The sequence below is a fragment of the Muntiacus reevesi genome, chromosome 3, assembly GCF_963930625.1.
Source record: "Muntiacus reevesi chromosome 3, mMunRee1.1, whole genome shotgun sequence".
NCBI classification, from domain to species: domain Eukaryota; kingdom Metazoa; phylum Chordata; class Mammalia; order Artiodactyla; family Cervidae; genus Muntiacus; species Muntiacus reevesi.
In genome coordinates, this window is record NC_089251.1 from 229554329 (window position 1) to 229579747 (window position 25419).

Genomic DNA, 25419 nt, shown 5'->3' on the forward strand with positions numbered 1-25419 from the left:
GGTGCTATGAAGACCTACAAGACCTTCTAGAACTATTATCAAAAGATGTCCCTTTCATCATAAGGGGCAAGAATGCAAAAGTAGGAATTCAAAAGATAACCCAGGTATCTGGATTACCTGGATTACCCAGGTTTGATCTTGGAGTACAAAATGAAGCAGGGCAAAGGCTAAGAGAGTTTTGCAAAGAGAATGCACTGGTCATAGCAAACACCCTCTTCCAAAAACACAAGAGACAACTCTACATATGGACATCACCAAATGGTCAATATAGAAATCAGATTGATTAAAATTTTGCAGTCAAATATGGCTAAACTCTACACAGTAGGCAAAAACAAGACCTTGAGCTGACAGTGTCTCAGATCATCACCTCCTTATTACAAAATTCATGCACAAATTGAAGAGAGCAGGGAAAATAACTTGGCCATTTAGGTATAACCAAAATCAAATACCTTATGATTATACAGTGGAGACAACAAGTAGATTCAAGGAATTAGATCTGGGAGACAGAGTGCCTGAAGAACTACGGACAGATATTCAAAACACTGTACAGGAGGGTGTGACCAAAACCATACCCCTAAAAAAGAAATGCAAGAAAGCAAAGTGGTGTCTGAGGAGGCCTTACAAATAGCTGACAAAAGAGAAGCGAAAGGTAAAGAAAACAGAGAAAGATACATCTAACTGAATTCAGAGTTCTAGAGAATAACAAGGAGCTATTAATAGCCTTCTTAAGTGAACAATGCAAAGAAATAGAGGAAAAAATAGGATGGGAAAGACTAAAGATCTCTTTTAAAAAAACTGGAGATACCAAATGAAGATTTGATGCAAAGATGAACACAATAAACATCGGAATGGTAAAGACCTAATAGAAGCAGAAAGGATTACGAAGAGGTGGCTATAATACACAGACAAACTGTACAAAAAAGCTTTAATGACCATGATGTGGTCACTCACCTAGAGCCAGACATCCTAGAGTGTGAAGTCAAGTGGGAGTTATGAAGCATTACTACAAACAAAGCTAGTGGAGATGAGGGAATTACAGCTGAGCTATTTCAAATCCTAAAAGATGATTCTATTGAAGTGCTACACAAAATGCACCAGCAAATTTTAAAAATACAGTGGCCACAAGACTGGAAAAGGTCAGTTTTCATTCCAATCCCAAAGAAAAGCAATGCCAAAGAATGTTCAAATTACCACACAATTGCATTCATTCCAAATGCTAGCGAGAGTATGCTCTAAATCCTTCAAGCTAGGCTTCAACAGTATGTGAACTCAGAACTTCCAGTTGTACAAGCTGGATTTAGAAAAGGCAGAGGAACCAGAGATCCAATTGCCAACATACACTGCAACATAGAAAAAGCAAGGGAATTCCAAAAAAGCATTGGCTTCATTGACTATGCTAAAGCCTTTGACTGTGTAGATCACAACAAACTGGAAAATTCTTAGAGACAGGAATATCAGACCACTATGCCTGTCTCCTGAGAAACCTGTATGCAGGTTAAGAAGCAATATTTAGAACTGGTCATGGAACAACGGACTGGTTCAAAATTCGGAAAGGAATGCATCAAGGTTGTATACTGTCACCCTGCTTTTTAACTTACATGCAGATTACATCATGCGAAAGGCCAGGCTAGATGACTCAAACTGGAATCAAGACTGCTGGAAGAAGTATCAATAACCTCTGATATGCAGATGATACCACTTTAGTGGCAGAAAGACAAAAGGAACTAAAGAGCCTCTGATAAAGGTGAAAGAGGTGAGTGAAAAACTTGGCTTAAACTCAACATTCGAAAAACTAAGATCTGGCATTTGGTCCCATCATTTCACAGCAAACAGATGGGGAAAAAATGGAAATAGCGGCATACTATTTTATTGGGCTCCAAAATCACTGTGGATAGTGACTGGAGCCATGAAATTAAAAGATGCTTGCTCCTTGGAAGAAAAACTATGACAAACCTAGACAGTGTATTAAAAAGCTAAGACATGTCTTTGCCAACAAAAGTCCGTATAATCAAAGCTACGGTTTTTCCAATAGTTACGTATGGATGTGAGAGTCGGACCATAAAGAAGGCTGAGCACCGAAGACTTAATGCTTTTGAACTGTGGTGCTGAAGACGACTCTTGAGAGTCCTTTGGACTGCAAGTAGGTCAAACCAGTCAATCCTAAAGGAGATCAACCCTGAATATTCATTGGAAGGACTGATGCTGAAGCTTCAATACTCTGGCCACCTGATGCAAAGAGCTGACTCACTGGAAAAGACCCTGATGCCGGGAAATATTGAGGGCATGAAGAAAAGAGGGCAACACAGGATAAGATGGTCGGATGGCACCATCGACTCAATGGACATGAATTTAAGCAAACTCTGGGAATTAGAGAAGGGCAGGGAAGCCTAGCATGTTGCAGTTCATGGGGTGGCAAAGAGTCAGCGGACATGAGTGAATGATTGAACAACAATAACAACATCCTGGTGGCCCCAAACTTTAGGGAAGGTAGAGCAGGCCAATCAGATTCTTAAAAGAGCCCTAGTTAAACTATGCCTAGGGCCACTCTTCCAGATGTATGCTACCACTCCATGCATGCATCTTGGTCATTGCATAGCCTTTCAGATAAAAGGGGAAAATAGCTTTATGCCCTGGTACCAGCAACACCTGGCTATATTTACCCCCACAGTGACATCTGTAATGCCACTTGAATCCTTAATTTCTCTCTTGACCAACAGCCCCTGAGTGGTGTTCCCTATTTTCAAAAAAAACAGGAGTGTCTCCAATAGGAGAGTCTGTGGAAGATCTGGACAGTTCACAATGTAGAGTAACCTTCAGCATTGGGACTGACAGGAAAAACCAGGATCCAGCAAGTACTCTTCAGTAATACGATTTAGCCCAAAGCCTAGAAATTAGAAGTTTAAAAAAAAAAAATGACACACTATACCTATCCCCAGGTTTGAGGCCCTCCTTAGATGCTATTATCCAGTCTTAAAAATCCATGTTCTGTTCGGGACAACCAAAATATCACACCTAATCACCCTGATTTCTAAATCAGATGGGCACCTTTGACTGTTTGTTATTATCCCCTTGTAGGGTCCTCATCCCTGAGAACTGAGCCCTATGGTGGCAAAATCCACACGTAACGCTCTCCACTTTGAGGACACATACCAAGATGCCTCTTAGCACTTGAGTCCCTTTCCAAACATTCTTATTGCTCCTGGCTTTAGGGCAATCAGGGTGACAATTTCCACCCAGATACTGAAGGTCTGCCCCGTTCCATTATGCTGTGTTCCACTTGTAAGAGAAAAGTTCTATCCCCATTTGGCAAATCCATTTTGTCACCCAGCTTGAACCCCGTCATGGTGTCTGCATCATATGCAGGAATAGAGCTTACTTACCTCGTCCCCCTCTTTGGTCAGGGACCTGCTCTCTAGGGTAAGTCACACTTCACACAGATCTGGCCTGGAGTAATGCCTCAATCAGTATATCACCACCAGAGGATATACTGCGTAGTGATGCTTACCCAATCAAGGCCTTTGCTTTGTCAGTAAACGTGTCTGCTCAGACATTTCTGAGTATTAGACAAGAGCTCACTCGTGGGTCCTAGAAGGAATCTCCCTTCCAGGAACATAAGCTCTGAGAGCTCAGACACATGGATGTGTTCTTGCAGATGCTGTTAGAAACTAACCCTCCTTCCCTCCTCTTTTTGCTTTCTATATTCTCAGCTGTGTTTGGGCAGTAAGGAGCTCAGGAAAAGCAGAACTCTCACCCACCCACAGATTCAGGAAAAGAAACATGACTGATCAAAGACAAGTAAGCTAAGAGTTACCCCCTTGCTAAGGAGTAAACATGACCTAGTGCTCACAAATAAGATGCAAGAGAAATTGCCCTGGGTTTCTCCTGAGCAGGACTTTTCTCCCTGATATAAAGAGCGAGAAATCTTTTCTTCTTACTTTGGGTGAACTGCATAGCAAGTGACACTTAGAGCTGAAGCAGCCCTCCTGCAACCAGGAAGCATCAAGCTAAATGATGAAAACTCACTACTGAAGATGGTAGAGTGGAGAGGTAAACAAAGGGTCCAAGTTCTTAATGATACTATGTGACTGTACCTCACTTAGAATCACGTACTTCCAGATTACTTTGTATAAGATTTCTTTTTCTCACTAAGCCAGTGCTAATTAATTATTATTGTACTTGCAACTGCAAGTATTCTAATGATGATTCATCATAACATGAGGAGCAAAAACAGACTTAGGAAGAGGTTGAAGAAGTCATCAATACAAGAAAAGTACTATTTTTACATCTTTGCACACAGCCATGATTCCTCTTTCTACAACACAGCAGAAACACATATCAGAGATTCCCTTGTTTTAAAATTACTGATGTATCTCTCTCCCCTATTAGACTGTTATCCCCTAGAAGGTGAAGGCTATGTTATCTCTCTCTTGGAATCCCCTCCAGCCCTAATGTAATGCTTTGCATGTGCTAACTCAGTAAGTGTTGAATTGAGTGAACTGAAGTTTGAAGTCTGTAGCTGAGTGATTTATGAAGAATGGGATAATGTGTGAGCTGAATGAGGTTCTCCAGAGAGATAAAAATGTCGGGAGGATTAAACATGTCTTCAAAAGCACTCTATAAAATGAATGTCAAGAGATCTTCTGAAACTGGTCTTTGTACCATCACCATGATCCCATCAACACTTGAATTATAAAGTTGAGGTGGAATAATCACACTAGAAAATCCTTGTAACTTTTCATTTGCTTCAGTGATAAACATTTATATTCCTCATTAGTTCACTAAAATAGTTATTTTATTTATTTGGAGTGTGATTCTTTTTTCAATGTTGCCTACTACCTTAAAGGACCGTGTGAAACAAATGGCTGCCCCTCTATCTCTCTCACCTCAGCAACAGAAACATCCCATCAGTTTGGATCACTTTCCCAACAAGGACAGTCATGTGCACTGATAATGGAGTTAAAAATAACTCTATTTGGAATTCAGGATGGGTAGGGGACGCATCAGCTTCCAAGACCACAGCCTTTCAGAACTGTCAACTGCCACTCAAATGACTTAACATAGCTGCAAAGCATTTCAATAGAAAATATCTTCCCTGCCCAGAAGGATTCAAGGGTAGAAGAAAATCCACTTACAGTGACATACACTCAAAGGGTGTCCTTTGTTAAAGTTAAATAACTCTCAGTTAACATTATTATTATTTAATTGCACATAGAGCTCTAAGGTGTCTTAGGAGTCTTTATAGTCATGTAGCCTTTGACTCTCAAGTCAGTGTCTGCACCATCCATCACAGATTATTAGCTATTCAATTTTTAAAGGTTGCCAGACATGGGGATTTCACTGACATTGAACAGAACCTGACCTGGTGTTAATTAGCAATAGAATAAAGTAGTTATTTCATCTCATCTGTTAAACTCTATGATACTAAAATAAACAGTGTATCTATCTGAAAAGTGTCAAGGAGACATGAGTCATTTTAGACCAGCCTAAGAATAAAGATTTAACCTTTTCACTAAAAAAAAAAACAAAAATTAATAGTCCATGCACAACAGATTCCTAGACTTTATTCACTTTTGACCAGTTTTATTCTAAATCCTTAAGACTGACTCCAATCATAAGCCTGCCACCACCCATCCTGCTTACTCTTGGCAATTCTATCAACATGGACCACAGTCATTTTTCAGAAGACTCTACTGTCTTATTTTATACACCACTATCTGCAGTGTGCTGAAGTGTGGTTCCTTGCTTTTACTATAAGGTAAAGCCTATAGTTCTCATTGTCTCAGAAAACTAGTTTTCACTTTTATGTGGTCTTTTAACTAGATAAGGATAAATCTGAAAAAAATAGGCAAGATCTGTGTACACAATGATATCTACAAAATATTTCTGGGAGAAATTTAAATGATCTTTTATTTTTTTTTTCTTTTTATTTTATTTTTTAAATTTTTTTTTATTATTTGGAGGCTAATTACTTCACAACATTTCAGTGGGTTTTGTCATACATTGACATGAATCAGCCATAGAGTTACACGTATTCCCCATCCCGATCCCCCCTCCCACCTCCCTCTCCACCCGATTCCTCTGGGTCCTCCCAGTGCACCAGCCCTGAGCACTTGACTCATGCATCCCACCTGGGCTGGGGATCTGTTTCACCATAGATAATATACATGCTGTTCTTTCGAAATATCCCACCCTCACCTTCTCCCACAGAGTTCAAAAGTCTCTTCTGTACTTCTGTGTCTCTTTTTCTGTTTTGCATATAGGGTTATCTTACCATCTTTCTAAATTCCATATATATGTGTTAGTATGCTGTAATGTTCTTTATCTTTCTGGCTTACACCATGGCTTACATATACACCATGGAATATTACTCAGCTGTTAAAAAGAATTCATTTGAATCAGTTCTAATGAGATGGATGAAACTGGAGCCCATTATACAGAGTGAAGTAAACCAGAAAGATAAATGATCTTTTAAAATGATCTTTATTTTAACTAGTTAAAAAGCTCAATATTGTTAAGATGTTATTAACAGTTCCCTCCAAATAGATATACAGATTCAATGCCATCTTAATCAAAATCCAAGAAAAAAAAACTTTGTTTTAGAAATTGACATGTGGATTCTAATATTTCTAAGGAAAATCAAAGGACAAAACATGTTTGAAAAAGAATAAAAAGTTGGAGGATTAATATTACTGGATGTTAAGACTTAAATTCTTAAATGACAGTAATTTGGGAAGTGTGGTATTGGTATCAGGACTGACAAAATAACAGTGAAAGGGACCAGGGAATGCAGAAATAAATCCATATATTTTGGACAACTGATTTTTGACAAGATTCAGAGATAACTTGATAAAGAAAGAATTTTTTAAAATAACGAGGCAACAAATATAGTTCTATATGAAGATGATAAAGAAGATGAAGACAAAGAAGAAAAAAGAGAAAGAGCTTCAATCTTTGGTTCACATTGTTTACCAAAAAATTAAACAGTTAATAACTGTGGAAACTAAAACAATGAAATTTCTAGAGGGAAACAAAGGAGAAAAATATTTGCTACCTGAGTTTGGCAAAGACTTCTTTGATGACATGAACATGACACTTAGATGAACACATACAAGGGAACACCTGCTTCTGCTGGGGTGGTCCGGTGAAAGGAAGGAAGGGAAGTGTTTGTGGGATAAAGGGAGAAAGGGCTTCAAGCCAAAAAAGAAAGCAGCACAAAGTTAGGATGAGTGAGAGGGCACTCACCCAGGTCAGACCAGAGTTTTGCAGAAGTTGCTGAGAGAGAAGACAGGAAAGGTTAGGGCCAGATTGTGAATTCTCAGTTAAAAGAGTGACTTTATCCTGTGGGCAATGGAACCTACAGAAGGATCTTAGTCAGGTGAGTAACATGATCAACTGCATATCCTGAAGAGGGGACTTTGGCAGTGACAGGGTCAAATCCAGAATGTAAGGAAGAGATCAGTTAAGGACAGTTTCCATGCTCCAGACAAGAGATGGCATGAGAGATGGCGAGGGAGTAAGCCAGGTCATTAACTGTTTTGAAGCAGAGTTCATAGTCCACCACACAAGTTTAAGGCAGAATGGAAGACTGACTGGATGTGAAGAATAATGGGTTAGAGGAGGGGAGCACCTGCTAAGCAAGTAAAGAGAATACTAAGGTGTTTCATTTGTTTGTTTTGGTTTTTTGGTAACTATAGAATGGACATGTGCATGTGTGCTAAGTCGCTTCAGTCACGTCTGACTCTTTGCAACCCTATGGACTATAGCCTGCCAGGCTCCTCTGTCCACAGGATTCTCCAGGCAAGAATATGGAGTGGGCTGCCATGCCCTTCTCCAAGGGATTTTCCAGACCCAGGGATACTGTTTATTAATTCAGTAAAAGTAATAGAGTAGGGAGTACTTTGTTACTGAGTTTGGGGAGAATTTTAAACCCTTTTAGAATTGTTGAGTCAAATAAGGTATAATAGCACCAGGCTTAACAGAAGCCTCTAGTTTTCTGATTTCTGATACTACACAAAACTTAATTATATCAAAGTCAACAAAGTCTAGTGTAAAGGAAGCCCAGTGGAGGAAAGCCACTCCAAGGGAAGAATCACCTACGGCACCACAGAGCAAAACTCAGACTGGAAGAAGTTTACAATTCATCTGTCTGATCAAGGACTCACATTCATTGTGTCATGGAGAGGGGTTTATTTTATGGTTACTCTATTTGGGGGAAGGTTTTTTGGAAGCATTTTCATGCTGGATCCCTTTTCACCTTTGCTATTTGTAAACCCATCGTGGTATTGCTGGATCAACAACTGCCTTGTGGCAACTCGGCTCACACCACCTGTGGCATTGCTGGAGGTAGTGCATTTGTCAAATGCATCACCTGTTATAATCACTTTTTCATAATAGGTAACGCATGTGTTCCTGGAGAAAGACGTTTTATCATCATGAATCACTGGGCAAGAAAGGATAATTCCTGTGGAATTATCTGATGAGATATAGCTATTTCAGATTAGAAAAAATTTACCTCAAAGCCAGTCTCAAATGCGTCCCTGAATTTGGTTGGGCCATGCAGGCTGCTGCCTATATCTTCATTCATAACAAATGGAAGGATGACAAGAGTTATTTTAAGACATGATATATTATTTCTGTGATATCGGTGAACCACTTCAGCTCTTCATATTCCCAGAAGGGACTGATCTCATAGAAAACAGCATGGCTTGATATAATAAATTTGTTGAAAAGAATGGACTTCAGAAATATGAATGTCTTATATCCAAAAACTACGGCTTTACTTTTGTAGACGACCATCTAAGAACGTGGATGCTGCCCATGACATCAAGGTGACATACCCTCACAACATCCCTGAGAGAGGCACCTCCTCCTCAGGGACTTTCTCAAGGAAATCCACTTCCACGTCCACTGATACCCATGGATACCCTCCCCACATCCAAGGAGGACCTCCAGCTCTGATGCCAAAAATGGTGGGAGGAGAAAGAAGAGAAGCTGTGCTCCTTCTATTGAGGAGAAAAGCCACTTAACTTTATGAAAGAGACTGCCATTCCACCTTGCAAGTCTGAGCCCAAGGTCCTCGTGGTCAAATTGTTCTCCTACCGTACTGGACCCTGCTCAATCCTGGAATGTATGTGCTCATCTATTTGTACACTTTGTCCAGTGATATTTTATAATCATCGTCACCTCTGTGCTGTAGGAGAGAATATTTGGTGGACCAGAGGTCATCAGACCTTGCATGGTAACCCTGCATGTCACCATTTAGACAAACAGCCACGTTTAAGTGCAAAGAAAAATGAGTAAGATTCTAAGGTTCACAGTGTAAAAGCTTAGGGATATTTTGGAAATGTTTTAAGCCTTTGTAAACTGAGATGCATTTTTGCACGACTATGTCAAATATCTCTCACTACTATTGTTATTTGTTACAAATATTTTCCCTTAATTTAGTGGAAAAATATTGCTATATACATAGTATTTTTTTTTTTTTTTAACATCTCTGCATGTAATTTCAACACTGTAGCAGGGAGCAATCACTGTGAAGTAATACAGGCCAGTATTAGTAAACAATCATCAAGCTGTTAGCAGACACGGTACACACAAGACTGTTAAAGGCCCAATCACACTTCCCAACAACTCCCAGACAAGAGGCAGATGTGGGGCCCCTGTGCACCGGCCAGATCAAGTGCTGGCACTTAACCATGGAGGTGAAGGCCCTTCCTCTCGACTCCTCTTGGCACTGTCCCCACATTCCTTTCTATGCCACTCAAACCCTTGCATTCTGCCTTAATACCAGAAAACAGAAACACTTTGTCTTTAAGCTGAACAAAATTTTGATAGGAAGCCCTTCCTTGTTCATAAAATCTTTGCATCTAGCCTTGCACTGAGCTAGATGTCAGAAGACCACCTGGGTCATGAGGAAAATAAAACCTAGATGAGACACACACAGCAACCACCGGCTCTCCACTCGGAAACCTTAGTTTGAAATTTTAAAGCTAGGAATTCATACAGTTTAGTTCTTTGCTTTTGCATAATCCTGCCTGCTTAGTGCTACTTTCTTTATAACCTGTTGCTTTCTTTACAGGTGTTGCTTTTTTGCATTAAAAATGGTATTTATCGAGCCACTTACCTTTTTAAAGGAAAGCATAGAAGAATGTTCTGGTACTGCCATCAGAAACTCTCTTTTGCAGCTGCATCTTGGTTGAAATATTTAAAATCTGCCACAAAAAAGTAAGGTCATTGTATTTTCTACACATGCCTGGGTGTCTAATTTCTGCCATTAAAACACCAATGACAACATCTTGCAGAATAGGCCTTATGGTTTAACTTATATTATTCTATTCATACAGCCTTGACAAATTTTATTCTTAAAACCAAAGTGGAGCCCTTTTTTATGACAGTGAGAGATCTCTTAGTTCCAGACTTCTTTCATTAGCAAAATTGAAACCCACTTTTGACCAATAGTAATTTTTAGGCAAACAGCCATTTGAGGTGATGGAAAATCCAGCAAACCAAAAGCACCAGCTCCTTCTGAGGCAAAGAAACCTGTGGGCATTGTTTCTACTCCACTGGAGTCCTGCAACTACTTTTCTTTTTTAATCATAATGGGAATGCGAGTCAGAGCAGCAGAAAATATGGGGCAGTCTTTAGCTCTTAAGCAAACCTGTCAGCTTATTCCTACTGTGAACCAGTCTAAAATGCTGTTTCTTGTTTGTGTACTCTTGGCAAGAATACCTTCTCATTAATTACATCACATTTTTACTGAACAATGACTTCCACCCTACGGGTTCCCTCAAGTCTCGACGATAAAGAATCCACCTGCAATGCAGGAGATGTGGGTTTGATCCCTAGGTCTGGAAGATTCTCTGGAAAAGGAAATGGCAACCTACTCCAGTATTCTTGCCTGGAGAATCCCATGGAGAGAGGAGACTGGCAGGTTACAGTCCATGCAGTTGCAAAGAGTGGGCCACTACTGAACACACATACACATGACTTCCACCCTGGAGAGGACACAAGTTTCGCTGTGGGCTGGACTTCCCGTGCAGACTCTTCCAGAAAGTCCTGGTTCTGGCAGCACTCTGTTGGCACACCATTTTTACTGGAAGAATACTAACTAGTGCCCCTAGTGAAATGCACCCACCTATATATATAACTCTTCCCCCATTGCTGTTTTTAATTCTGATGGGGGCTACCAAGTAGTTATTATGCATATCCGCTCCAAATCCAGCTATTTAACTTCACTGGTTTTTAAGGTGGTTATTTTTTTTTTTTAAGTTTTTTTAACTTAATAAAAGAGATTTCTAATTTAGGTCTTGCTTAGACATCTTTTAATCATATTTAGAAACAAGAAATAGTTTAACCATCAGCATTGCATTTGTCCTGGGTCAGAGAGAAAAGCCCTGTGTTCTATCCCACAGGTGTTTATAAGGTAACCTGTTCACACTTCCTCCATCTTCTCATGGCTGTTACCTTCAGTTTGACTTTAATGTCATATCCTCGTTAACCCTCTGAAATCTAAAAAAGGAGAACATTTTTCCCTTTTTAAAACACATTTTGATTATTAAAAAACATCTTTAAGATAACATGCAAATTTTTACCTACCCAGAATTAACAAGCATTGTACTTCCTCTAAGAGTTATAAATGATAACTTCAAAATGAAAAAAAAAATGCCTTTTTTGGTGTGGGTTTTTTTTTTTATATATATAAGGCTCCTTCAAAATCATAATTATTTGTGTTTTTCTACAAATAACTAATTATTTGAGTTTTTCTTCTTTTATTCAAAAAAATTCAAAGAAATATGCACTTCATAATTTGGAATCTAAAATTAACAACAAAGTATCAAGTAGAGGTTAATGTCAACACTTTGGCCACCTGATGCAAAGAACCAGCTCATTGGAAGACCCTGATGCTGGGGAAGACTGAAGGCAGGAGAAGGGGATGTGAGAGGATGAGACAGTTGGATGGCATCATCAACTCAATGAACATGAGTTTGAGCGAGCTCTGGGAGACAGTGGACAGGGAAGCCTGACATGCTGCAGTCCACAGGGTCGCAGAGTCAGACACGACTTAGCCACTGAACAACAACAGAGGTCAATGCAGTTTCAATATTGTGCTTGTCCTCAGGGGTGATCCTCTCCCCACCTCCCACTGTGACTCTGGACTCAGCAGCTGCTTGTCTAGCCACATCTGGAATCTCACCTCAATGATAAACTCAAGGGACTCTGAAACATTTAAAGTGCTGTATGTCCCATTAATACACCTTTACCATTCAGAAATGTTTGAAATAAAGCAAGTGTAGCTTTAAAAAAAATATGGTACTTAGATGACACCAAAAAATCCATATAAGAAAAGATAATCCGACTTCAACCAAAATTAAAGACTCAGGTCTATGGCAAACATAGAAGCAAGAGACAACCAAGAAACCAGAAGAAAATATTTTCAAGTTATAAATCTGATAAAGGTATTATATCTAGAATACAGAACTATTAAACTCACTATAAGAAAACAAAAACCCTAACAAAATAGGCAAAAAAATTTGAACAGACACTTTACCAGAGAAGATATATGGAAAGCAAAGCTCAATTATTAAAGAAATTCATTTTAAAGCTATTCTGTAATACCCTCTAGGAACCTATTAGAATGATTAAAATGAAAAAGATTGGCCTTACCAAGTTTTGGCAAGGATACAGAGGAATTCACCTTGAGCCAAACATCCTAGATGTGAAGTCAAGTGGGCCTTAGGAAACATCACTACAAACAAAGCTAGTGGAGGTGACGAAACTCCAGTTGAGCTATTTCAAATCCTAAAAGATGCTGCTGTGAAAGTGCTATACTCAATATGCCAGCAAATCTGGAAAATTCAGCAGTGGCCACAGGACTGAAAATGGTCAGTTTTCACTCCAATCCCAAAGAAAGGCAATCCCAAAGAATGTTCAAACAACTGCACAATTGCACTCATCTCACACGCTAGTAAAGTAATGCTCAAAATTCTCCAAGCCAGGCTTCAACAGTATGTGAGCTACCAGATGTTCAAGCTGGATTTAGAAAAGGCAGAGGAACCAGAGATCAAATTGCCAACATCTGTTCGATCATCAAAAGAGCAAGAGTTCCAGGAAAAACATCTGCTTTATTGACTACATCAAGGTCTCTGACTGTATGGATCACAAAAACTGTGGAAAATTCTTAAAGAGATGGGAATACCAGACACCTTGTCTGCCTCCTGAAAAATCTGTATGCAGGTCAAGAAGCAACAGTTAGAACTGGACATGGAACAAGAGACTGGTTCCAAATCAGGAAAGGAGTATGTCAAGGCTATATATTGTCAGCCTGTTTATTTAACTTATATGGAGAGTACATCATGCAAAATGCCGGGCTAGATGAAGCACAAGCTGGAATCAAGATTGCAGGGAGAAATATCAATAACCTCAGAAATGCAGATGACACCACCCTTATGGCAGAAAGAGAGAAGGAACTAAAGAGCCTCTTGATGAAAGTGAAAGAAGAGAGTGAAAAAGTAGGCTTAAAACTCAACATTCAGGAAACTCAGATCATGGCATCACGTTCGATCAATTCATTGCAAATAGATGGAGAAACAATGGAAACAGGGACAGACTATTTTGGGGGGCTTCAAAATCACTGCAGATGGTGACTGCGGCCATGAAATTAAAAGACGCTTGCTCCTTGGAAGAAAAGCTATGACAAACCTAGACAGCATATTAAAAGGCAGAAACATTAGTCTCCCAACAAAGGTCAGTCTAGACAAGCTACGGGTTTTGTAGTAGTCATGTATGGATGTGAGAGTTGGACTATAAAGAAAGCTGGGTGCCAAAGAATTGATGCTTTTGAACTGTGGTATTGGAGAACACACTCTTGAGAGTTCCTTGGACTGCAAGGAGATCCAACCAGTCTATCCTAAAGGAAACCAGTCCTGAATATTCAATGTAAGGACTGATGCTAAAGCTGAAACTCCAATACTTTGGCCACCTGAGGTGAAGCACTGACTCACTGGAAAAGACCCTGATGCTGGGAAAGATTGAAGGCAGGAGAAGGGGACGACAGAGGATGAGATGGTTGGATGGCATCACTGACTCAATGGATATGAGTTTGAGCAAGCTCCAGGAGTTGGTGATGGACAGGGAAGGCTGGTGTGCGGCAGTTCATGCGGTCACAGAGTCGGACACAACAAAGCGACTGAACTGAACTGATGGAGGAACTGGAGCTCTTATGTACTGCTATTGGCAATGTAAGGTAGTACAACCACTTTGGAAAACAATTTGGAAGTTTCTAGAAAAACATACACCTACCATATTTATCTAGCCATTCCAAAATACTTAAAGAAAAATTAAAGTATACATTTATACAAAGATTTGTGCAAAATGTTCATAGAAGCATTATTTCTAAAACCTACACTAGATAAAATCCAAACATTCAACAGAAGTACTGGAGAACAATTTTCTGTATATCTATACAATGAAATATTACTCAGCAATACATATTGATAAATACATAATTATGAATGACTATCCCAATTACATCATGCATAAGGAAGCAGAAAATAAGATTATATACCATATGAATCCTTTCATATAAAATACAAGTTAATTTACAAAGACTGAAACTAGATTAGCAGCTACCTGGGGAGAAGGTCTCGGGCTTCCCAGATGGCGCTAGTGCTAAAGAACCTGCCTGCCAGTGCAGTAGAAGTAAGAGACACGAGTTCTATCCCTGGGTCAAGAAGATCCCCTGGAGAAGGGCAGGGCAACCCACTCCAGTATTCTTACCTGGAGAATCCCATGGACAGAGGAACCTTGTGGGCTACAGCCCATAGGGTCACACAGAGTCAGACATGACCGAAGCAGGACACCAGGACACGACTAGGCAGGAGAGAAGGGCAGGATAGGCAGGAGGGAGGCTTCGGTCACTGAGAAAATTTTGGGATTCATTGATATGTTAATTTATCTTCATGAGAGTAATTCTTTAGGTGTATATATATGTCAAAATAGCAAATGGCATACATGAATGTGTACCATTTATTCTATGTAAATTAAAAACAACTAGTTTTAAAAATCAGTTAGATCTTGTCACAAGTTTTATTTGTGCAGTTAACTAAGTTTCCACTCAAATATCTGAGCCAGCAGCAATGCACTTACCCTAAAAAAAAATTTTTTTTTTTTTAAATATTATTTTATTAGTTGGAGGCCAATCACTTCACAACATTTCAGTGGGTTTTGTCATACATTGACATGAATCAGCCATATAGTTTTTTTTAACTGAAAACATGAAGAGGAATAGGCTAGTTGGCAGTCCATAAGTGAATAAATGCATGGGCATGCTCACTCAGTCATGTCCAATTCTTTGCAACCCCACAAACTGTAGCCCTTAGGCTCCTCTATCCATTGGATTTCCTAGGCAAGAATACTGGAATGGGTTTCCATTTCCTCCTCCAGGAGATCTTCTCAACCCAGGGATCGAACCCACATCTCCTGCATTGGCAGGAGGATTCTTTACCACTGGAGGATTCTTTACCTGGGGAAGTCCACGGACTGAATAAACGGAATGAATCCCAAATATACTCCTTCCTGGCAGACTCCATTTGAGAGCAAAGTGCAGAGGAAAGAGTGCTATGTAGAGTCTTGCCTTTGCCAGTACTACTTATCCAGCTTTGAGAAAGACAATTGACTTTTTTTTTTTTTTTTTTTTTTTCAGTGGGTTTTGTCATACATTGATGTGAATCAGCCATAGAGTTACACGAATTCCCCATCCCGGTCTCCCATCCCACCTCCCTCTCCACCCGATTCCAAAAAATGGGCCAAAGAACTAAACAGACATTTCTCCAAAGAAGACATTCAGATGGCTAACAATTGACATTTTTTAAACTTAGTTTCTTCACCTCAGGACAGCAACGATATCTATTCTGGCATCTGCAGGTTTCTGGTGATGATCAAAAGTGATAACTCCATAAAATATACTAGAAACTGAAATACACATAAACATAAATAGTGCAAATTGCAAAACCAATTTACCAGTGTATCAATGTAAGGAAATGCAGTATGAGCACATTAGAAAATGGATTTATTTCCTTCCATTACTATTTTCAAAAGCATTTATCAAATCCTTTTTTTCTTTTCTGAATGTTATCTCTTAGATGCCTTAAATATTTCAGGCTCAGGAATTAATTTTTCAAGGTGTACAACTATCAGTTTAAGTAAAACTTCCATTGTCATTTGACTGAAACCCTGCTCCTTCCCCTCACACTTCAGGCCTGGAGGGCATCGAAGCCAGCAGAGCAAGTGAAACCGAGCAGGACCCTGTGGGGTTCCAGGGCACAAAAGTTTTTCCGTGTCCCCCATTTTCTTGTTAGCAGGAAATAGGCTTAATTCAGCCTCCAGGATCTTCCCTAAACTACAAAAGTGAAAGTGTAAGTCGCTCAGTCCTGTCTGACTCTTTGTGACCCCATGGACTATACAGTCCATAGAATTCTCTAGGCCAGAATACTGGAGTGGGTAGCCGTTCCCTTCTCCAGGGGATCTTCCCAAGCCAGGGATCGAAGCCAGGTCTCCAGGATTGCAGGCAGATTCTTTACCAGCTGAGCCACAAGGGAAGCCCCAAAATTACAAAAGGGAGATTCAAACAGCTGCTAATGGGGTAGAGAGGGGACAGGGAGACAAGGGAGGAAGAGTCAGGAAACAATAGTGCAGCCCTAGGGCAGGGTACAGGCTTCCCCTCAAGGAATATACATAAGAATATCTTTGAGCTGTTTTGTAGTTACTGTTTCCCAGGTGGTGCTAGTGGTTAGGAAAAAAAAAAAAAAAAAAAAAGCTGCCTGTCAATGCAGGAGACTTAAGAGATGCTGGTTTGATCCCTGGGTCCAGAAGATCCCCTGGAGAAGGTAATGGAAACCTACCCCAGTATTCTTGCCTGGAGAAGCCAATGGACAGAGCAGCCTGGTGGGTTAAGGTTCACAGGATGGCAAGGAGTCAGACACAACTGAAGCTACTTAACACACATGCAGTTACTGAAACCCCATCAGGTGAGAGAAGTTAACTGTGTGCTATCCACAAGCACACAGGCCCCAGACTGGTTGGAACCAGGTTAATGATGCTGACTCCTATTTAACTCACCCCCAACCAAATAAAAGAAAATCCACCAGCTGATCACTGCCTTCTTTGAACCACTGCTATAGAACTCCTCATTACCCTCTCCAGATCAGGACACACAGTTTCCAGGCAATTAGCCTACTGCAGCCCCCCTTTGCAAAGCAAAGCAAGCAAGCAAATCTTTTCTACTTCACCCACAAGTCTGTCTCCAACATTTAATTTGGTACCAGAACAAAGAGGCCAAACCTCAGCTACATAAGGGTAATGAAAGGTTGCCTCACTGTTCATCTGAATCATCTTTGCCACCTGCCAGTTCCCTCCCTGTAACTCCACAGCTGCAGGCACCGCGTTGACCAATTCTAACTTTAATGGTTCTAATTTGTCTTTGGAGTTCTCTGTAACATGACCAAATGCCACTTTTCTCGTGGAGTGACTGTGCCTTTCTAGAAGATCCACTCACCTGTGCCCTCCCACAGTCGACTTTCTCCTCCTAGGCGACAACTTCCTCCGGGCTGGCTCGTCCCTCAGCTCCTGGCTTCTCTAGAGTTGATGCTGACCGCCCATTTCGGCCTCACAAGTAGGCTTCCTTTTAAGAGAACTCAGTTCTAGCTCTTTTTTACAGGGGCCACAGTGGACTCTCGAAAAACAAGCACCTCTGGCCGCCCCTGGTAGAAGAGTGACTCATTCTTACTGCAGAGTTGTTGTTTCTCTCTTTATATAAAGGAGCAGCTCCAGCTAGGCTTTGACTTAGCTGTTTACGTATGAGCCATACATAAGTTGTTGTGGCCACCCAACTTCAAGGGTCACATGTCAAGTTCCCCAAGGGCTTCCCGAACTGTTTACAGCAGCCGTGGCAGCAAGTCTTCGAGCTCTCCATTGGCTGCGTGACCGTCTCCCATCACCACGCTGGGACTCCGGGGCCAGAGCGTTGCAACACAGGGGACAAGAGAGGTTTCTTTAGCTTCAGACATTCCTGCAGGAATTCAGGGCAAAAGACGCGTTCGCAGGGCACCTGCAATGGCTTCTCGGACACCTCTCGGCACACCGGCCACATGAAATGGCCCAGGAGGTTGCCTTCGCTGCGACCTCGGGCCTACACTGGCGCCGCCATCTTGCTGCCCGCCGCGCAGCGCGACGCTGCTGAGAAGAGGGAACCGAAGGGGCGGGGCCTCCAAGGGGCGGGGTCTCGAGCTCTGACAACTTGAGTGCAGGAAAGGAAAATCTGTCCTTTCTCTGAACAGGCGGGCAGGGAGGGAACGGTAACTCTATGACCATATTCACAAGGAAGTTTCAGGCAGCATTCTTCCTCCTGATGTTCCTCAACCTTCCTTCCCGTTGTCTTGAGGTGGAGAGAGGGCTGGTGTCTCTCACTGCTTTAGAGAGTGAGGGCCCTTTGGTATAGTTTGTCCTTAGTTTATTTATCCAGAAATTCCAAACAAAAAAGTCTTGTTTTAAAGCTCCTATTAAAAAGACTAAAGTTTGAATAAAGAACTTAGCAGGAAAAAATAATGTAGTAGGAAAAAAATCCAAGGAATGATCTGTGAAAGGATGCATCCATGTAATTTTTAGGTCCTGGTCATGAAGGGATGCAACTGTACCTCTTTTATTATCTTTATTATTTCATCTTTTGGAAAAGAAATCATGTCTTAGCATACTGTAATCGTTTGTAAGCCAGAATATCATGTAAAGGCTATTAAGTAGGTGATGGTTTTTCTCCTCAAGAATATAAGATGAAAGGAAAGTAGTGATTATGGGAAGAGATGTACTGTAATAATTCCTAATTTGGCTAGTATGCACATCTTTAATAAAAAAAAAAAGAATAAATCCATTGCTTTCATTTTCAGAATAATCCCAGGCTGTGGAGTTCTTATCTTCAAAGTTAAAACTATTATTATAATTTTTCTTACTCTGGGTATGGCTTTCCAAAAACCATGAAATAATGGGAGTTGATATCAAAGTTGATAACCATTATTGTAAAGAAGAATATCCACTTTCCTATCCTTTTCAAGTGCTATGAACAGAAAGTTTCCATGTGAATTTAATACACCAGAGGGGTGTATCTATGATTGGAAAAATGATTAGTGTATACACATATTTAATCAATTGAGTTAACAAAAACAGAATGGTCATTTTAAAATATTTATTTGTAAATACATCATAACATAAGAGTTGTCCTGCCTTAATTATACATAGAAAAAAACAATACTTAAGATCACTTTCATATACTAGTTAAAATTTTGTCTGATTTTCTTCAAATCTTTTAGTGTAAAAACTGTGACTTGTTTACTTTCATTGCTAGCCCTAAAAGAAATGTTTATAGCTTAGTTACTGAGAAACTTGTCATTCTGTATTCTTAGGAGGACACTTGTTGTCAGAGAAGTAATGCTAGGAGGATAAAACATATGCTAAATAAACTATACCCAAACAGCATATTTCTTTTATTATACTCTTGACAAATAAAGTTACATGATATTAACACCTAGTAGCTCTGACCCCATACATAGAATATTTTATTTCTTCATATATAAAACAAGCAAACAAAAAAAAATCAGGCAAGATATTGCAATAATGTCACATATGGTGATAAATATTTTATATCTGGTTTCAGAATTGGGTCAAATACCCTAAAAATGTAGTATTTTTAATGACTTGGCCAATGAACAGTTAGGTAAAATTTGACTCAATCATATAAAATGCTTTCTTTAAAAACTTGAAAATCAGAAGCTTGAGGAAGCTTAGTTTATTTTTGGAGGTTTGTAAATGGTAATTAAACCTGTGTTTTAAAATAATTAGATTGTTCATGTATGGATGTAATTTGTCAAATTCGCCATAAAGCAGTATTCTTGTCTGAAGAATTCCATAGACAAAGGAACTTGGTGGTCTGTAGTCCATGGGGTCAGAGTCAGGCAGGACTGAGGGACTAATACTTTCAGACCTTCACAATAGCTAAACCAAAATACTTAACCCTCTAGTTGTTGTGTCTCCATCTTTTACTTCTTATTGTCCATCTTCTCATCCATTTCACATTTTAGGTGCTAAAGTGCTTTTGCTCCCTTCTTATCTCTTTATTCTTTGAAAACCAACTTGGCATTTGGGAAATCTTATAAGCTGATCACCCATTCATTTTAAGGAGTTTCAGCCAATGCCTTACCTCAATGAACCCTTTGTCTTTTAAGCCTTTCTAATTGGAAATATTGACATCAAGAATAATTAGGAAGCTGGAATCATCCTATAGCAATTAATAAGTATCTTGTTAAAGATTAGGATGACTGTGATATAAGGATTGTCAAGGAGATAAAAGGTAGAAAGGACTTGTGCCCAGATAATTTTTTCAGAAGTCAGAACTGAGACCACCTGCATCCAGAGTTTAATTTTCAGAATTTGGACATGAGCTCACCTGTGTCAACTTAACTTAAGCACTTTTTCCAGGAAATTATTATTCAGGAAAATAATGCTGTTAAATTATAAATAACTTTAGAAAATTCCCAAAAATCAATTTGTTCAAGCAAATAATTGTCTCATCTGAGCAAACAGCTAATTTATCAAATAAAAATTTAATTAAGTCTGAATTAAACTACTGGGATGAAACCCACAGTCCTATTTATCTGATGATCTCCCACTTCTGAGATCTTATTAAGACTGTCAAGATGTTGTTCATCTTTTTTTGATTTAATTGTGATAAGCTTTGTTTTGCTTGATCAAAATGTTATCCTGATGGTCTTTTCAAGGGAGCAGGCAGTTGGAAATTCTTAAGTTCTGCTTCTGGAGGGGATTTTTATTTGGTTCTACATTGACCTGTCCTGAACAGGTGATGCATACAATGTCCACTGTCCACCCTCTGCCATCCTCCCTATCTTCAGAGAGACGTTGGGGGTCTCTTCTATACTCTAGCACCACTGGGGAAATACTCTATTTCTAAAAATATGCAAGATTTAATTTTTATTAACATATCCTGACCATAAACTGTGATTCTTACTATCTTGTAACACTCTCTTATCTCTGATTGTTGTATCTAGAAACTACATTTCTAATAGAATTATCTAAATTTAGGAAATTTAAAATTAATCTTAGTGTGAGACTTTGGGAATAGATAACAACCGAGGTATCTTTGAATGCAAATATTTCAAAATTCTCTGACTCTAGCTTATCCTTGGAATGTGTTCTCTTTATGAATAGGCAAGGCAATAGGACCACAATATCTGCCATTCCACTAATTATCATGGTTGATTTAGCAGATTTGCCTGGCACAAGATTCTTCTCACAAGAGCTACATGTAATTTTATATCTTAATCTCAGTGTTTATTTAAAAGAATAAACTTCTTTAGTAGTGATCACAATTATTAGAGTTCAAAGATCAAAACAGTAAAAGTGTGAACTCCAGATTAGCAATCTCTGAATGCAATGCATTTCATTTACTTTACACTCTGAGGGCTTAATAAGATTATGATAAGGAGACTTTCCATTCCAAATGACTTCCAATAAAAATAATTTAGAAAGTTATTGTGATTCAGTTCAGTTCAGTCGCTCAGTCCTGTCCGACTCTTTACGACCCCATGAATCGCAGCATGCCAGGCCTCCCTGTCTATAACCAACTCCCAGAGTATTCTCAAACTCATATCCGTTGAGTCGGTGAAGAAATCCGGCCATCTCATGCTCTGTCGTCCCCTTCTCCTCCTGCCCCCAGTCCCTCCCAGCATCAGGGTCTGTTTCAATGAGTCATCTCCTCACATGAGGTAACCAAAGTATTGAAGTTTCAGCTTCAGCATCAGTCCTTCCAATGAACACCCAGGACTGATCTCCTTTAGGATGGACTGGTTGGATCTTCTTGCAGTCCAAGGGACTCTCAAGAGTCTTCTCCAACACCACAGTTCAAAAGCATCAATTCTTCAGCACTCAGCTTTCTTCACAGTCCAACTCTCACATCCATATATGACCACTGGAAAAACCATAGCCTTGACTAGACAGACCTTTGTTGGCAAAGTAATGTCTCTGCTTTTTAATATACTGTCTAGGTTGATCATAACTTTCCTTCCAAGGAGCAAGCATCTTTTAATTTCAAGGCTGCAATCACCATCTACAGTGATTTTGGAGCTCCCAAAAATAAAGTCTGACACTGCTTCCACCGTTTCCCCATCTATTTGTCATGAAGTGATGGGACCAGATGCCATGATCTTAGTTTTCTGAAGGTTGAGCTTTAAGCCAACTTTTTCACTCTCCTCTTTCACTTTCATCAAGAGGCTTTTTGTTCCTCTTCACTTTCTGCCATAAGTGTGGTGTCATCTGCACATCTGAGGTTATTGGTATTTCTCCCAGCAATCTTGATTCCAGCTTGTGCTTCTTCAAGCCCAGCGTTTGTCATGATGTACTCTGCATATAAGTTAAATAAGCAGGGTGACAATATACAGCCTTGATGTACTCCTTTTCCTATTTGGAACCAGTCTGTTGTTCCATGTCTAGTTTTAACTGTTGCTTTATGACCTGCATATAGCTTTTTCAAGGGGCAGATCAGGTGGTCTGGTATTCCCATCTCTTTCAGAATTTTCCACAGTTTATTGTGATCCACACAGTCAAAGGCTTTGGCATAGTCAATAAAGCAGAAATAGATGTTTTTCTGGAACTCTATTGCTTTTTCAATGATCCATCAGATGTTGACAATTCGATCTCTGGTTCCTCTGCCTTTTCTAAAACCAGCTTGAACATCTGGAAGTTCATGGTCACATATTGCTGAAGCCTGGCTTGAAGAATTTTGAGCATTACTTTACTAGCATGTGAGATGAGTGCAATTGTGTGGTACTTTGAGCATTCTTTGGCATTGCCTTTCTTTGGGACTGAAATTAAACTGCCTTTTTCCAGTCTTGTGGCCACTGCTGAGTTTTCCAAATTTGCTGGTATATTGAGTGCAGCACTTTCACAGCATCATCTTTTAGGATTTGAAATAGCTCAACTGGAATTCCATCCCCTCCACTAGCTTTATTCATAGTGATGCTTCCTAAGGCCCACTTGACTTCACATTCCATTATGTCTGGCTCTAGGTGAGTAATCGCACCATCATGATTGTCTGGGTCATGAAGATCTTTTTGTACAGTTCTTCTGTGTACTCTTGCCACCTCTTCTTAATATCTTCTGCTTCCTTTAGGTCCATACCATTTCTGTTCTTTAGTGAGCTCATCTTTGCATGAAATATTCCCTTGATATCTCTTATTTTCTTGAAGAGATCTTTAGTCTTTCTCATTCTATTGTTTTTATCTATTTCTTTGCATTGATTCCTGAGTAAGGCTTTCTTATCTCTCCTTGCTATTCTTTGAAACTCTGCCTTCAAATGGGTTTATCTTTCCTTTTCTCCTTTGCCTTTTGCTTCTCTTCTTTTCTCAGCTATTTGTAAGGCCTCCTCAGACAGCCATTTTGCCTTTTAATATTTCTTTTTCTTGGGGATAGTCTTGATCCATGTCTCCTGTACTATGTTGTGACCCTCCATCCATAGTTCATCAGGCACTCTGTTTATCATATCTAGTCTCTTAAATCTATTTTTCACTTCCACTGTATAATTGTAAGGGATTTGATTTAGGTCATACCTGAATGGTCTCATGGTTTTCCCCATTTTCTTCAATTTCAGTCTGAATTTGGCAATAAGGAGTTCATGATCTGAGCCACAGTCAGCTCCTGGTCTTGTTTTTGTTGACTGTATAAAGCGTCTCCCACAACTGAGCATCTTCATTTTCACTTTTCACTTCCATGCATTGGAGAAGGAAAGGGCAACCCACTCCAATGTTCTTGCCTGTAGAATCCCAGGGACGGGGGAATCTCGTGGGCTGCTGTCTATGGGGTCGCATAGAGTCGTACACAACTGAAGTGACAGCAGCAGCAGCAGCATACAGCATCTCCATCTTTTGCTGCAAAGAATATAATCCATCTGTTTTCAGTGTTGGCCTTCTGGTGACGTCCATGAGTAGAGTCTTCTCTTGTGTTGTTGGAAGAGGGTGTTTGCTATACCAGTGAATTCTCTTGGCAAAACTCTATTAGACTTTGCCCTGCTTCATTCTGTACTCCAAGGCCAAATTTGCCTGTTATTCCAGGTGTTTCTTGACTTCCTATTTTTGCACTCTACACCCCTATAGTGAAAAGAACATCTTTTTTGGCTGTTAGTTCTAAAAGGTTTTGTAGGTTTTCATAGAACCATTCAACTTCAGCTTCTTCAGCGTTACTGGTCAGGGCATAGACTTGGATTACCATGGTATTGAATGGCTTGCTTGGAAACGAGCAGAGTTCATTCTGTCGCTTTTGAGATTGCATCCAACTACTGCATTTCAGACTCTTTTGTTGACTATGATGCCTACTGCATTTCTTCCAAGGGATTCATGCCCACAGTAGTAGATATAACAGTCTATAGTCAATATAGATATTGACTGTGTGGATCACAACAAACTGTGGTAAATTCTTAAAGAAATGGGAATACCACATCATCTTGCCTGCCTCTTGGGAAATCTGTACATCGGTCAAGAAGCAACAGTTAGAACTGGATATGGAACAACAAACTGGTCCCAAATTTAGAAAGGAGTAAGTCAAGGCTGTATGTTGTCACTTTGTTTATTTAACTTACATGCAGAACACATCAAAATGCTGGGCTGGATGAAACACAAGCTGGAATTGAGAGTGCCAGGAGAAATATCAATAACCTCAGATATGGAGATGATACCACGCTTATGGCAGAAAGCAAAGAAGAACTAAAGAACCTCTTGTTGAAAATGAAAGAGGAGAGTGAAAAGCTGGCTTAAACGTCAACATTCAGAAAACCAAGATCATGGCTTCTGGTCCCGTCACTTCATGACAAATAGATGAGAAAACAATGGAAACAGTGAGAGAGTTTATTTTGGGGGGGCTCCAAAATCACTGCAGATGGTGGCTGCTGCCTTGAAATTAAAAGATGTTTGTTCCTTGGAAGAAAAGCTGTTACAAATCTAGACACTACTTTGCCAACAAAGGTCTTTATAGTCAAAGCTATGGTTTTTCCAGTATTCATGCATAGATGTGAGAATTGGGCCATAAAGAAAGTTGATCGCTGAAGAATTGGTACTTTTGAACTGTAGTGTTGGAGAAGACTCTGGAGAGTACTTTGGACTGCAAGGAGATCAAATCCATCAATCCTAAAGGAAGTCAGTCCTGAATATTCAATGAAAGGACTGATGCTGAAGCTGAAGCTCCAATACTTTGGCAGACAGATGAAAAGTGACTCATTTGAAAAGACCCTGATGCTGGGACAGATTGAAGGCAGGAGGAAATGGTGATGACAGAGGATGAGATGGTTGGATGTCATCACCAACTTGATGGACA

At 39.8% G+C, this 25419-nt stretch overlaps 1 pseudogene; it reads left to right on the forward strand.

Moving 5' to 3' along the window:
• The first annotated feature begins 8554 nt into the window (after window positions 1–8554).
• LOC136163434 (lysocardiolipin acyltransferase 1 pseudogene) lies at window positions 8555–9300 on the forward strand (annotated as a pseudogene).
• The last annotated feature ends 16119 nt before the right edge of the window (window positions 9301–25419 follow it).